Below are 13830 nucleotides of genomic sequence, written 5' to 3'. Positions count from 1 at the left end.
GGGGGGGACAGAGGGGGTGGGAAACCGGGGCCGGAAACAGAAAAAAAAAAAAAAAAAAAAAAAAAAAAAAAAAAAAAGCTAAACCTTATCAACTAATCAGGGAAATGCAAATTAAAATCACCATACCATTTTGCCCACATCAGATTAGCAAAAATTAAAAAGTCAGCAATATAAAGTGTTGCTGAAGGTGTGGAGCAAGAAGAGACCTGCAGTTGACAGTGTGATTTAGAAAATAATTTGGCATTACCTAGTAAAGTTGAAACTGTGCATATGCCGTCACTCAGCAGATCATCCCTAGGTATATTTCTTAGAGAATGTATATGTGTGCATCGGAAAACATGTGCAAGAAGATGCACGGCCACTTGTTTATAATTAGAAAAAAAAATATGGAAACAAAAATACTCATCATCAGGAAAATGGATAAATAAAATGTGGTATATACAAAGAATGGAATACTATTCATCAGTGAAAATGAATTAATTACAGCTACATATATCAATATGGACTAATCTCAAAAATATAATATTATATGAAAAAAGTAAGTTGAAGAATATATTCAGATGGATTCTATTTTTGTAAAGTTAAGACATGACAGAAATAAACATTTTATTGCTTAGAGTTATTCATGTGTGATTAAACTATAAAGAAAAGTAAGGGAATGATAAACACGAACTTCAGGGTGGGAAGGAACAGGCAGGGTCAGAGAAGGGCATACCTAAGGCTTCCCAGTCCTACTGGCGTGCATCCTTAGCAGAGACTGGCACACCAAACTGGTTTCAGATGGCATTTAGGTTGCCTTTCACAGCTTCACAGCTGCAACATTGATGTTTTTGTTAGATCTTAGTGTCCTTGATGGGAAAAAACAAAAAGATTTTCTTTTGTTGGGGTAGAGAGGGGAGTTTCATGCCCTACAACTTCTGGGCAACCGCAAGCGTTCGATTGCTCTCGTTTCTCATTTACCTGGAGTTCTTCCATAAATGAGTTTGTGGATTCCTCACGCACAGTCAGAGAAACCTTCTATTAATGACTAATAATAACAGTCTCCTGTGGTAGTCAGAACTCTAAGGTGGCCCCCAAGATTCCAGCCCCTGTATACATGTCCTGTATACTAGGGGGAGGGAGATAAGAACATACTGGGCTGGCGGCTACCTTGATTAGATTACCTTATATAAGCAAGGTGATGGGGTAGTCATCCCGTGACGATGTAATGTTGTGTAAGACTACTACTCCTGCTGGCTTTCAGGGTGCCATATTATAAGAGGGCTGTGTGGCTAGCAGTTGAGGGTGACTTCTAGGAGCTGAGAGGGACCTCCTGCCAAGAGCCAGCAAGAAAATGGGGACCTCAGTCCCATAACTTCAAGAAACTGAATTCTGCCAACAACCTGAATGAGTTTGGAAGATGACCCCAAACTCCAGATGAGAACCACAGCTCTGCTGAGACTTTGATTATACCCTTGGAAGACTGAGCAGAGGATCCAACAAAGCTGTGCCCAGACTTCTGAGACCCATGGAAATTGTGCGATAATAAATTGGCGGTGTTTGAAGCTATTACGTTTGCGGCAAATTGTCACACATCCATAGGAAACGAGTACACTCCCCTCTGATTGTGTCTCACTGCCAAACAGCCTTGGCTGCCAGCCGGTTTTGGCCCCTCCTTTCTTCCCTTTTCTCACATTTCCGTAGAGTTAACAGTTTCTGGGTCCAAGCTGGAGTTGATATACTTTCATCATGAAAAAGAAAGAAGCTTGCCACATTTAAACTGCACTCCAGACAGTCTCCCTCCCCTTCTTCCCAGGAAAAGCTCTCATCATGTGCCAAGGACAGGCTGCTGAGACTAACATTAGTTACTAGAAAAGAGAAGTCAAGCTTCCTCTTTCTCTCCTTCCCTCCCTCCTTTCTCCCACCCTCCCTCTGTCGCTTTCTTCCTCCTGTCTTCCTTTCTTCCTGCCTGCCTTCTTTTCTTCCTTCCTCAAATATTTATTGCTATGTTCCATGCCAACAGAGATAAAGAAAATGCAATCTTTTTCTATAAGGAGCTCACTATTTAATGGTGGAGACAAATTACTACACAGTAGTTACTCTGTGCTTTTGGACAAGCAGCTAAAAGGTGGGAGAAGAAGGTAATTCTGCTGGAATCTCTTCCTTTCCCTGTCGCCACATGCCCAGTCTCTTCATTCCCTCATGCACACATCAGCATCCATATATAAATAAAATCTTTGGTTTCAATAGAGGTTGATTCTCTGTTTAAATCACTAAATTGCTGTTCAGAAATGACAAGGTCTTTAAAACTGTTTCTGAATCATTACATAGAATGAAAGCAGGTAGTGGAGGAAGCTGATGTGATTTTTAGGTCTGCATTTCCCTGTAAATTTGAGCCAGGCCATTGATGATTTCTTTTGTGTTTTATTTTCCAAGTGTGACATTTGTTTGTCCTAATAGTCAGTTGAATATGATTTCAGAAACACAATCTGAAACATTAAAAGTGGCAGGAGTACAAAACAACCATTTGTCACTAATGCCTGCAGCTGTTTCTGTGTCTGATGCTTCCAGAGTCTTATAATTAGAGCATTTTACACTTGCACCACGGCTCATGTCTAGAAATGGCCATGTTAAACAGGATGTTGATAATCTGCTTTTATAACAAGTTCTCTAGATAGCTGCAGCACACCTGGGCATTTTAACCACAAACAAAATTAGATGAATATGATGAAGATAAGTTGCTGCCATCAAAAGGAATTTGTTTACAATGTTTTAGTTTTCAAGTAAAAATAAGGTTCTATCAAAATCCGTGAGTCTCAGCTGAGGAAAAGCAAGCAGAGAACTAAGCAAACCCAAACATTTCTTCTATTCTTCTAAACTCCAAACCTATGTCCAATCACTTATGGGTGGCATTTTTTTGAAACATATATATGTGCAAACACACACATATAAACAGCTATAGAAGAGAGCTTAATCTTGGCCTTTGACTCAAGGATTGGTCTTTGTTGCTGTCCTTTTACCAGTGTTCAGAAGTGAATGCTTGATGTCTCCATGGGGTGAACATTCAGAAGATGAAGAGTCTGACCCCAAAGGCATTCTGTTATTTAGGAATTAGCTTTCCTGACTGTGCTACATAAGATTTCACATAAAGGTTCTCTTATATTGAGCCTTTCATTTCATTTCTGTGATCACTTTGCCATCCGGGCTTTAATTGTAGGCACTGCTGCTGATGTTGTAGTCCTCTGCATTTTCCTCCATTTGTCTTAAATTGGATAAACACAGTCATGCTTTACAATGCTTTACAATGAATGCAAAGACTAGAACGGAGGGGAGAGAGAGCAGGCTCTGCACAATAGGTACAGTCCAGATTAAGGGTGACCATCCAAGTGGTCAATGTAAACAGCCACAGAAAGGATGAAAGGACTCACAGCTGGAGTGCTTAGCTTCTTATTTGCCACATTTAGTTTTCTAAAGTAACAAATGTGGATGTCTGACTTTGCTTCTTGGCAAGGATGATTCAGGGTCTCAGGAGATGCCAGAGTAATTTGAAATACACATACATGTTTATGTTAATATATAATTCACATACCATAAAATTTATGCCTTTAAAGTATACAATTCATTGGTTTGCTGTATATTCACAGAATTATGCAACTATCATCACTATCTAATTTTAGAATATTTTATCACCCCCAAAAGATACCCTGTACCCTTTAGCTGTCACTCTCTGTTCTCCCACCACTACCCTAGGCAACCACTAATCTGCTTTGTGTCTCTATAGATTTGCCTATTCTGGACATTTCATATAAATGGAATCATACAATATGTGATCTCTTGTGGCTGATTTCTTTCACTTAACATAATGTTTTCAAGGTTCTTCCATGTTGTAACATGTATCAGTACTTTATTCCTTCTAACTGCCAAATAATATTCCATTATATGGATAAACTACATTTTGCTTATCCAGTCTTCAGTTGATGGACATTTTGGGGTTATTTCCAGTTTAGGGCTGTTGTGATGAATATTCAATATGTATGTAGAATTTACAAGTTTTGTGTGGACATATGTTTTTATTTCTCTTGGGTACACACCTAGGATTGCAATTGCTCAGCCTTATGATAACTCTATGTTTAAATTTTTTAAGAACTGCCAAACTGTTTTCCAACCTGGCTGCACCATTTCACATTCCCACCAGCAATATATGAGAATTCTAATTTCTCTGCATCCTTGTCAACATGTGTTATTGTCAGTCTACTTAATTTTGGCCATCTTAGTGGGTATGAAGTGGCATCTTGTGAATTTGCATTTCCTGAATGATTCCTGATGCTGAGCATCTTTGCTTATGTTTATTGGCCATTTGTACGTCTTCTATTTAGAAATGTCTATTCAAATCCTTAGCCAATTTTTAAATTAGGTTATTTGTATTGTTGGGTCATAAGTGTTCTTAATGTATTCTAGCTACAAATCCCTTAGCAGATATATGATTTGCAAATGTTTTCTCCCATTCTGTGGGCTGTCTTTTCCTTTTCTGATGTTGCCCTTTGAAGCACAAAGTTTTTAATTTTGATGAAGTCCAATTTATCTATTGCTTGTGCTCTTGGTTTTAAATCTGACAACCATTGCTTAATACAAAGTCACAAAGGTTTACTCCTATGTTTTCTTGTAGGAGTTTCATAGTTTTAGTTCTTACAGTTAGGTCTGTGATCCATTTTGAATTAATTTTTGTATATCTTATAAGGTAAAGCTCCATGTGGATCCATCCCTTTTGCATGTGGCTATATAATTGTCCCAGCACCATTTGTTGAATAGACTGTTCTTTCGCCATTGAATTATCTTGGCAACCTTGTCAAAAATCAATTGACCATAAATGTAAGCATTTGTTTGGGGGTTCTCAGTTCTGTTCCATTAATTTATATGTCCATTTTTATGCTAATACCACACTGTTTTGATTATTGTAGCTTTGTAGTGCATTTTGAAAATAGGAAGTCTGAGTCCTCTAACTTCATTTTTTAAGGTTGGCATTGGCTCTTCTGAGTCCCTTGCATTACCATATTAATTTTAGGAGCAGTTTATCAATTTTCGCAAAAAAAAAAGCACTTGGTATTTTGACAGACTGAGTTGAATCTGTAGATCAATTTGGTGAATATTGCCATCTTAACTATATTAATTCTTTCAATACACAAATGTAGAATGTCTTTCCATTTATTTAGATCTTTGTTTCATTTCAGCAATGTTTTATAGTTTTCAGTTTAAAAGACATTTTTTTTGTTAAATACATTCTTAAGTATTTTATTCTTTTTGATGCTATTATAGGAATTGTTTTCTTAATTTCATTTTCAGATTGTTCATTGCTAGTGTTGAGTATATTGATCTTGGCTCCTGCAACCTTGCTTAACTGATTTATTAGTTTTAATAGTGTGTGTGTGTTTGTGTGTGTGTGTGTGTATTCCTTTGGATTTTCTATGTGCAAGATCATGTCATCTCTAATGCCTTTCCACTCTGGATGTCTTTTATTTCTTTCTTTCTTTTTTTTTCACCTAATGGCCCTGGCTAGGACCTCATTACAACATTGAACAGAAGTGGCAAGAGCAGACATTTTTGTCTGGTTTGGCACATTAGAGGGGAAGCATTTGGTCTTTCATCATTAAATAGGGTGTTAGCTATATGTTTTTTGTAAATATTTTTTACCTTGTTAAGAAAGTTCTCTTCTAATCCTAGTTTGTTAAATGTCTTTATCATGAAAATGTATTGGATTTTATCAAGTCCTTTTTCTGAGTCTATTAAGATGATCATATGGTTCTGGGCCTATCAAGGTGATCATATGTATTACATTGATTGATTTTCATATGTTTAAAGAACTTTGCATTTCTGGGATGAATCACTCTTGATCATGTCATCATCATAATCTGTTTTACATGTTGCTGGATTTGCTTTGCTAGTTTATAGTATAAAAGGGCTGGAGGAGGTATTGTAGAACCTTTCTAGCACTTATGAGAGGTAAATTAACACCAATTGCTAAACATAGAAACTGGATAAATTTCAATATTCATTTAGAAATTAATTTTATGATGCTGTCCTAAGTATTAAAATACAGGTTATACTTAAATCATTCAAAGTTTGGCATGTTCACACATGTGCACAAAGTATTTGATAGATATTTACACACTGGGAGACACAATTATGGTCTGACTTTGGAGTTTTGGCAGATCTGGGTTCAAATTCTGGCAAGTTTCCCTACTAGCTTTTTTTGGGTGCGTGTGATCCGAACCCTCGGGCGGGAGCGCCGCCGCGCTTCCCAAGCGGCGCACTATCCAGTGCGCCACCGGGCCGGCCCTTCATGAGGGATTTTGATCTGTGATTTTCTTTTCTTGTGATACCTTTGTCTGGTTTTGTTATCAGAGCAATATTATCCTGAGAGAGTGAATTGAAAGTGTTTCCTCATCTTCTGGTTTTTGAAAGAGTTTGTGAAGAATGGTATTAATTCTTCTTTGCATGTTTGGTGGAACTCACCATTGAATCCATCTGGGCCTTAGCACTTTTCTTTTGGAGGGAAGTTTTTTGATTACTAACTCAATCTCTGTACTTGCTGTAGGTCTATTCAGACTTTCTGTTTCTTCTTGAGTCAGTTTCGTTAATTTGTGTCTTTCTAGGAATTTATCAATTTCAACTAGGTTATCTAATTTACTGGCATACAATTGTTCATAGTATTCCATTGTAACCATTTTTGTTTCTGATGTCCCTCTTTTATTCCTGATCTTAGTAACTTGAGTCTTCTCTTTTTTTCCTTCATCAGTCTAGCTAAAGTTTTGTCAATTTGGTGACTTTTTAAAAATAACCAATGTTTGTTTTTGTTGATTTCTCTATTGTTTTCCTGTGCACTATTTTTGCTCTAATTTTTATTATTAATCTAATCTTTCTTTCAGGTTTAGTTTGCTCTTATTTCTTCTAGTTTCATAGGATGAGAAGTATTTTATTTGAGAGCACTCTTCTTTTTTAACATAGGTGTTCATAGCTATAAAACATTTTAGTTTGATAACCAAAAGAATCTACTCTGGCCAGGTTGGCTAAATTATAGTGCCTTTGAGATCTGGGATAAGCTGGTAATTGTGTCTACTTGTCCTGGAAAACATTATCATAAGACTACTTTACATAAAAGCAGCCATAATGGTACCAGAGATCCATAAAATAACCAAGAATACTTCTTATTACCCTTACCCTAGATCCCTGCATGTAGGGTATAACCTAACCTAATCACAATCTCAAATCTATGTGTCATGTACAACTAATAAAAAGCCTGATAAATTAGGTGGGGCTGTCTCTTTCTCTTATTTGACCCTTCCCCTTTCTTGTGATTATTGAAGTTCTGCTGGCTCTCTTTAAAACACATTTTTCAGGGCAGCCTGATCTATGTGTCTCCCTGGTTCCAATTGTCATAGTGGCTCAATAAGTTCTTCCTATGATTATTTGGTCTGTTTCATTTTAGGTCAACAAGTTGTATCCCATAAGGTTTGGTATGTTGTGTTTCATTTTTATTCATCTCAAAGTATTTTCTAATTTCCCTTGTGATTTTTTTATTTAATACACTGTTTTTTTAAGATTGTGTTTATTACTTTTTATATATTATTGAATTTCCCAGATGTATTTCTGTTATTGATTTCTAATTTTATTTTTTGTGGGTAGAGAGCATACTTTGTATGAGTCCAACCTTTTAAAATTTATCGAGCTTTGTTTTGTGATCTAACATATGGTCTCTCCTAGGGAATGTTCTATGCACACTTGATAAGAATGTATATTCTGCTTTTGTTCAGTGGAGTGTTCTATAGATTTCTATTAGGTCTAGTGGCTTATAGTATTGTTCAAGTGTTCTATTTTCTTTCTGATCATCTTCCTAGTTGTCTATTCATTATTGGAAGTAGGATTTTGATGTCATCATTTGTTACAGTCATCCCTCAGTATCCATTCAGGATCCCCTGAAAATACCAAAATCCACAGATACTCAAGTCCTTTATATAAAATGGTGTAGTATTTGTATATATAACCTATGCACATCCTCTTGTATACTTTAAATCGTCTGTCATCAACATGGTTTTATGATCATTGCTTTATGCAGTTATCTTTTAAATGAGCTGGAAAAAATTGCCTATCGTATTTACTTATTTAGTTACCTTTTTTGGTGTTTTTCATCTATTTGTGTGGATTCAAATTACTGTTTATTGTCCTTTCATTATAGCCCAAAGGATTCTCTTTAGTATTTTTATTTGCTTAGGGCTTCAAATGACAAATTTTCTCAGTTTTTGTTTATTAAGGCATATCATAATTTATTCCTCATTTTTGAAGGATAGTTTTGATGGATGAGAATTCTTTGTTGACACACTTCCTTTCAGCACTTTGAATATTTTGTCCCACTGTCTTCTGACCTACATGGCTTTTTATGAGAAGTCAACTGTTAATTTCTTTGCTGATCCCTTGTACATGCTGAGCTATTTTTTCCTTGCTGCTGTCTTTTGATCTTTGGCTTTTAACAATTTAATTTTGATATGTCTTGGTGTGGATCTCTTTGAGTTTATTCTACTTGGAGTTTGTTAAACTTTTAGGATGCATAGATTAATGTTTTTTTGTCAAATTTTGTAAGTTTTTGGCCATTATTTCTTCAAATATTCTTTTCTGTCTCTCTCTAGCTCTCATCTCCTTCAGAGACTTCCATTATGCATATGTTGTTATACTTCATGATGTCCCACAGGTGTCTAAGGCTCTGTTAATTTTTTTTGTTTGTTTTTATTTTTTTTTTCCTGTTCCTCAGACTGGATAATTTCAAATGACCTCTCTTCATGGTAAACATTATAAAAGAATCAGTAAAAAATTCTTTCTTATGCCTCCTCTGCTGTTGAACTCTTCTATTGAATTTTTTATTTTATTTCTATTTCAATAGAAATAGAATTTCTACTTTTTTTTATAATTTCTATCTCTTTATTGATATTTTCTATTTGCTGAGATATCATTCTCATACTTTCCTTTAATTCTTTAGACATGTTTTCTTTAGTTCTTTACATATATTATGATACTGGATTTAATGTCTTTTTCTAGAAAGTCCAACACCAGGGCTTCCTCAGAGACAGTTTCTACTGATTGCTTCCCCCCCCCGTATATGGGCGTACTTTCCTATCTTTGGATGTCTTGTAATTTTTTTTTTTTTTCACTTCTTGCTTGTGTAAGGCTACAAAGTCAGCTAGAGGTAATAAATTACGGCCTTTTAAAGGCATACACACTTTCCTGCATGTGGCTTTGTAGATCCCCAGGAATATGTTGGAGCTTTTCAAAACCTGCTATGGACATCTCATTCCCAAAATCTTCTCAAGTTTTTTAGCTAGTCTTTTGTTTTCATTGCTAAATAATTGTCACTGATTGTTTTTAACTAATATCCTGGGGATAGGGCATTCCCACTTAGGGAGCTCCAAATCAGATTAAATAAGAAGACCTGCAAATGGGACTTTTCCAGGGTGTTGCCACACAAGTCAAATGGTGACAGTTTTCTGGGGATGGGGCTTTTTAAAAGGAGTTATAAACCTGCTCTGCCGCTTCTAGTGGCTATTAGGCTGCTGACTTTTACAACCACTGTGATTGTAAGGCTACTGGTTTTCAAGGCTGCCACAGAGCTGGTTAGAGAGGAATGAGAATAGGATGAGTTAAACACCACAAAGCTCACTCTTCTTACCAAAATTCAGCCCTTTTTTAAAAATAAGCATTCCTTAGATTGTTGAAATCCTTAGGTTAATTTCCAGAATACTGAGAAAGTTGATTTTGATGATTTTTTCTAGTGTTCTTATTGCTTTACAGAAGAGCAGATTTTTGGAGGTCCACATTCTCTGCCATTTTGGAAGTCCGCATGTACAGGTTACTTAAAATATGATTTAAATCTAACCAAAAACTCTTTGAGCAAAACTTTTTGAGTTTTTTTTCTAATTCACTAGGAAATTGGTAGGTAGTTCCAGGTGTTTTTCTGTAATAATATTTTCAAGATCTAAAGCCAATAAAGTGTTAAAAATTATTAAAGCTGGTTAGTAGGTATATGGATATTATGTTTTACATTTTATTATTAGGGAAATACTCAATAATAAATATAAGTAAATCATTTATTTAAAGAAATATAATCAAGACTAGTTCTGCACATAGCCCTGAGGGAGTCCAAAGAAAGGAATTCAGAAAGCATATAGGAGGTGAGAGCCATTGGATATAGTTCACATTCACACATTAACAGATGGTCATTAACTGCTTCCCAGATGCAACAGTAAGAGTCTGTACTGCCTTTAAGGAGGTGCTAACTATTTGGTGAAGGGTTGGACAAGTAAGTGGTGTGCATTGTAAAATTCCTTCTTTCTTTTTTTTTCGTGGCTTGCCAGTACAAGGATCCAAACTCGTGACTTTGGTGTTATAAGGCTGTGTTCTAACAACCTGAACTAACTGGCCAGCCTAATGGTGAAGTTGTAAGAGGCAACTAAGTGCGAGTACTAGGGGAACTTCCACTAAAGGAGGGCCCATAACCCACAGTTAGTGAGGAAGAGCTGGGAAGAGTTCTCAGAAGAGGTAACATCTCAGTCGACCTTTATAGAGTATGCAGAGGAGTTGGCAGGGAGGTATAGTGGTGGTTCATGCAGGCGAAAATGTACTTGCTAAACCAGTTTGTAATGGCTGGAGCTCAAGGAACAAGTTAGTAAGTGGTGAGGGACGAGGCTTGAGGGTCGCATAGGCCGTGCTAGAGGTTGATTTTAAATCCTGGAGGCTAAAGGGAAGAGTTGGTAAAGGAACACAAAAATCAACTATATTGTATATTGATGAACTCAAATAATAAAATAATAATAATAATAATAATAATATATCCTGGAGGCTATGTTGCTCTGTGGAGGATTTTAAGATGGGAAATGATGGGGGCAGAAGAGTAGTGAATACAGTGGTTAAGGCCTTGGGCTCCAGAGCTAAGAGCTGGAATCTGGTCTGAAGTTCTGGCTCTGACCTTACTACTTTTATGATTGTGGGCAAGTTACTTAAGCTTTCTATGCTTCAGTTTGCTCACCCAAAAAATGGAGGTATTATCTACCTCACAGAGCTCTTCTCAGCTTTAAATAAGTTAATTCATGTTAAGCACTTTGAGCTATATGCAGCCACATAGTAAGTGCTTAGCAATTACTAGAAAAATTAAGCAATTTTAAAGTAAAGATTGGGTAATGTTTTAGAAAGATGGCTTTGACAGCACTGTGGAGGGAGGATGGGGTAGGAGTGGGGAGAGTGTAGGCCAGGAGACCTTGAGGCTGTCAGAGCATTCAGGGTACAGGCCTAGGAGTGGCACCTGGGAACTTGTTAGAAATGCAGATTTTCTTGGATGGGGCCCAGCAGTCTAGGGTTCAACAAGCCCTCCAGGTGAATATGACATGTAAAACACTGGTCTGACTAAGAGGATGTGAGAGACTGAGTAGAACATAACCATGTGGAGGGCTCCCCTTGGCCCAGGTACCAAATATTCATTGATTTAAAGATCAAATCAGAGCGGCTCAGGGTGGAAGGGTGGTGGTAGCATTAGCCAAGGCAGCAAGGGGTCTCAGAGGTGCTCGGATTCTCTTGGCTGTGCAGGGATTTAACCACCACCATGTTGAGCAAAATGGCAAAGACCAAGACCACCAAGAAGCGCCCTCAGCGCACAACATCCAATGTGTTTGCCATGTTTGACTAGTCATAGATTCAGGAGTTCAAAGAGGCCTTCAACATGATTGATCAGAACAGAGATGGTTTCATTGACAAAGAAGATTTGCATGATATACTTGCCTCACTGGGGAAAAATCCAACTGATGAGTATCTGGATGCCATGATGAATGAGGCTCCAGGCCTGATCAATTTCACCATGTTTCTCACCATGTTTGGTGAGAAGTTAAATGGCACAGATCCTGAAGATGTCATCCAAAATGCTTTTGCTTGCTTTGATGAAGAAGCAACTGGCACCATCCAGGAGAATTACCTGAGAGAGCTGCTGACAACCATGGGAGATCAGAAGATGAGGAAGTGGATGAGCTGTACAGAGAAGCACCCATTGACAAAAAGGGGAATTTCAGTTACATTGAGCTCACCCGCATCCTTAAACATGGAGCAGAAGACAGGGATGACTGAAAAGAACTTCAAATTCTAGCCAAATGTTCCTTGTTGCCACTTGGGGTATTTCTGAGATTTTCTCTTAGAGCCTGTTGCATGCCCTTAGCTTTACAGCTTTTGCCTTTCCTGTTGTATTTATTCTCAGCCACTTTGGGCACATGTATCTTTATAATCAGACTTGAGATGGGACTTTTTGTTATTTTCAGAATAGACAATAGGGTAATTGTCTTTTTGTTATTTTCAGAATAGACAATAGGGACTTACCAGGTCCCCCACCTCCCCCTTCAAAATAACTGCAGTCCACACAGAGTCAGTATATTTTTTCAGAGAAAGTTACTCAATTTTTTCTGAGCCATAATTAAACTTTATGATAAAACAAAACAACAAAACAAAAAAAGATCAAATCAGATCTTATCCCATTTTACAGATGAAGAAACCAAGACTTAGAAAGGCTGAGGTTCAGGCCAGCCCGGTGGCGCACTGCTGTAGTGCGCCGCTTGGGAAGTGTGGCGGCGCTCCCGCCGAGGGTTCGGATCCCACATACAGACCGGTTCCCGCTCACTGGCTGAGCGAGGTGCGGGAGCAACGCCGAGGGTTGCGATCCCGTTGCTGGTCCCGGTCCGGTCCGGGGGCGACACTGAGGGTTGCGATCCATTGCCGGACACGGAAAAAGACAAAAAGGAAAAAAAAAAAAAAAAAAAGAAAGGCTGAGGTTCTTGCCCAGCCACACAGCTGATAAGAGAGGACAGTAGGAATTGGACCCAAAGCCTGTGCTTTTAACCACTATGCTCTTCTCATAATCAGAGAGTGATTGAGAGGAAAGGGAGTTTCAGAGATCATAAAGTGATAGAATTACCAGGACTTACTGGGTGATTAGCTATGGGCATAGAGGGAGGTGTCAGTGTTGACTCCCAGGTCTTTGGATTTGGATAAATGTTGATGTCATTCTCTGATTTAGGCTGCATAAATGAAGAAGCAAGTTTAAAGCAAAATAATTTTTTGTGTGTGTGTGTGTGTGTGTGTGTGTGCATATTGAGTTTAAGGTCCCTATAGGAAAAACAAATTGTGGAGGCTCTATACGTTGAACACTCAGGCTGGAAATACAGATTTGGCAGGCATAAGCATACCGGTGGGTGTGGCTGAAGATGTGGGCATGGGCGAGATGATCCTAGGTAAGTAGAGCAGGAGACAAGAAAGAGGACCAAGAATAGAACTTTGGGGAACAGGTAGAGGAAGAGGCTTCTGCAAAGTAGACTGTAAAAAGACACTGGGCCGAAGTCAATGAAAAAAGGGAAAGAGGAGGGGCCCACAAATCTGGGAGAAAATAAGCTCAAAGCCAGCTCAAAGAGGGGTGCACTAGCACTGGCTGTTGTTGAGAATCTTAGCCATACTGCAAGGCAGACTCTGATCCCTTTTCCTACTGTCCACTCTCCCAGGAGTAAACAGGGATTCATGACACCAGAGAGAAAAAGGCTGTCCCAAATGGCAGAATGTTAGGAGAGGGTACTCTATGCCTGAGGCAGTCATTAATAAAAACTTATCTGGATGCTGACAGAATGCCAGTGCATATTCCCTGTAAAATTTTAATTAATGAGATTGTACTCCTTAATAGGTAACTTGGTGTAATAACAGTAATCTTGATGAACTGTAGTCAGTGTGGATTCAGGGATATACTAATAGAGGTCTAATTTATCACAGTTAACAGACTTGTGGTTT

At 37.9% G+C, this 13830-nt stretch overlaps 1 protein-coding gene and 1 pseudogene across 1 annotated transcript in view; both read left to right on the top strand.

Moving 5' to 3' along the window:
• PPM1L (protein phosphatase, Mg2+/Mn2+ dependent, 1L) overlaps positions 1-13830 on the top strand; it is a 292946-nt gene that overhangs the window by 243807 nt on the left and 35309 nt on the right. The window lies entirely within an intron of this gene.
• Positions 11598-12132, top strand: LOC103595658 (annotated as a pseudogene).

The sequence above is a fragment of the Galeopterus variegatus genome, unplaced genomic scaffold, assembly GCF_000696425.1.
Source record: "Galeopterus variegatus unplaced genomic scaffold, G_variegatus-3.0.2 Scaffold1809, whole genome shotgun sequence".
Classification (NCBI taxonomy): Eukaryota; Metazoa; Chordata; class Mammalia; order Dermoptera; family Cynocephalidae; genus Galeopterus; species Galeopterus variegatus.
The sequence above is the reverse complement of the archived record's forward strand: the minus strand, read 5'-3'. Positions and strand labels throughout refer to the sequence as shown.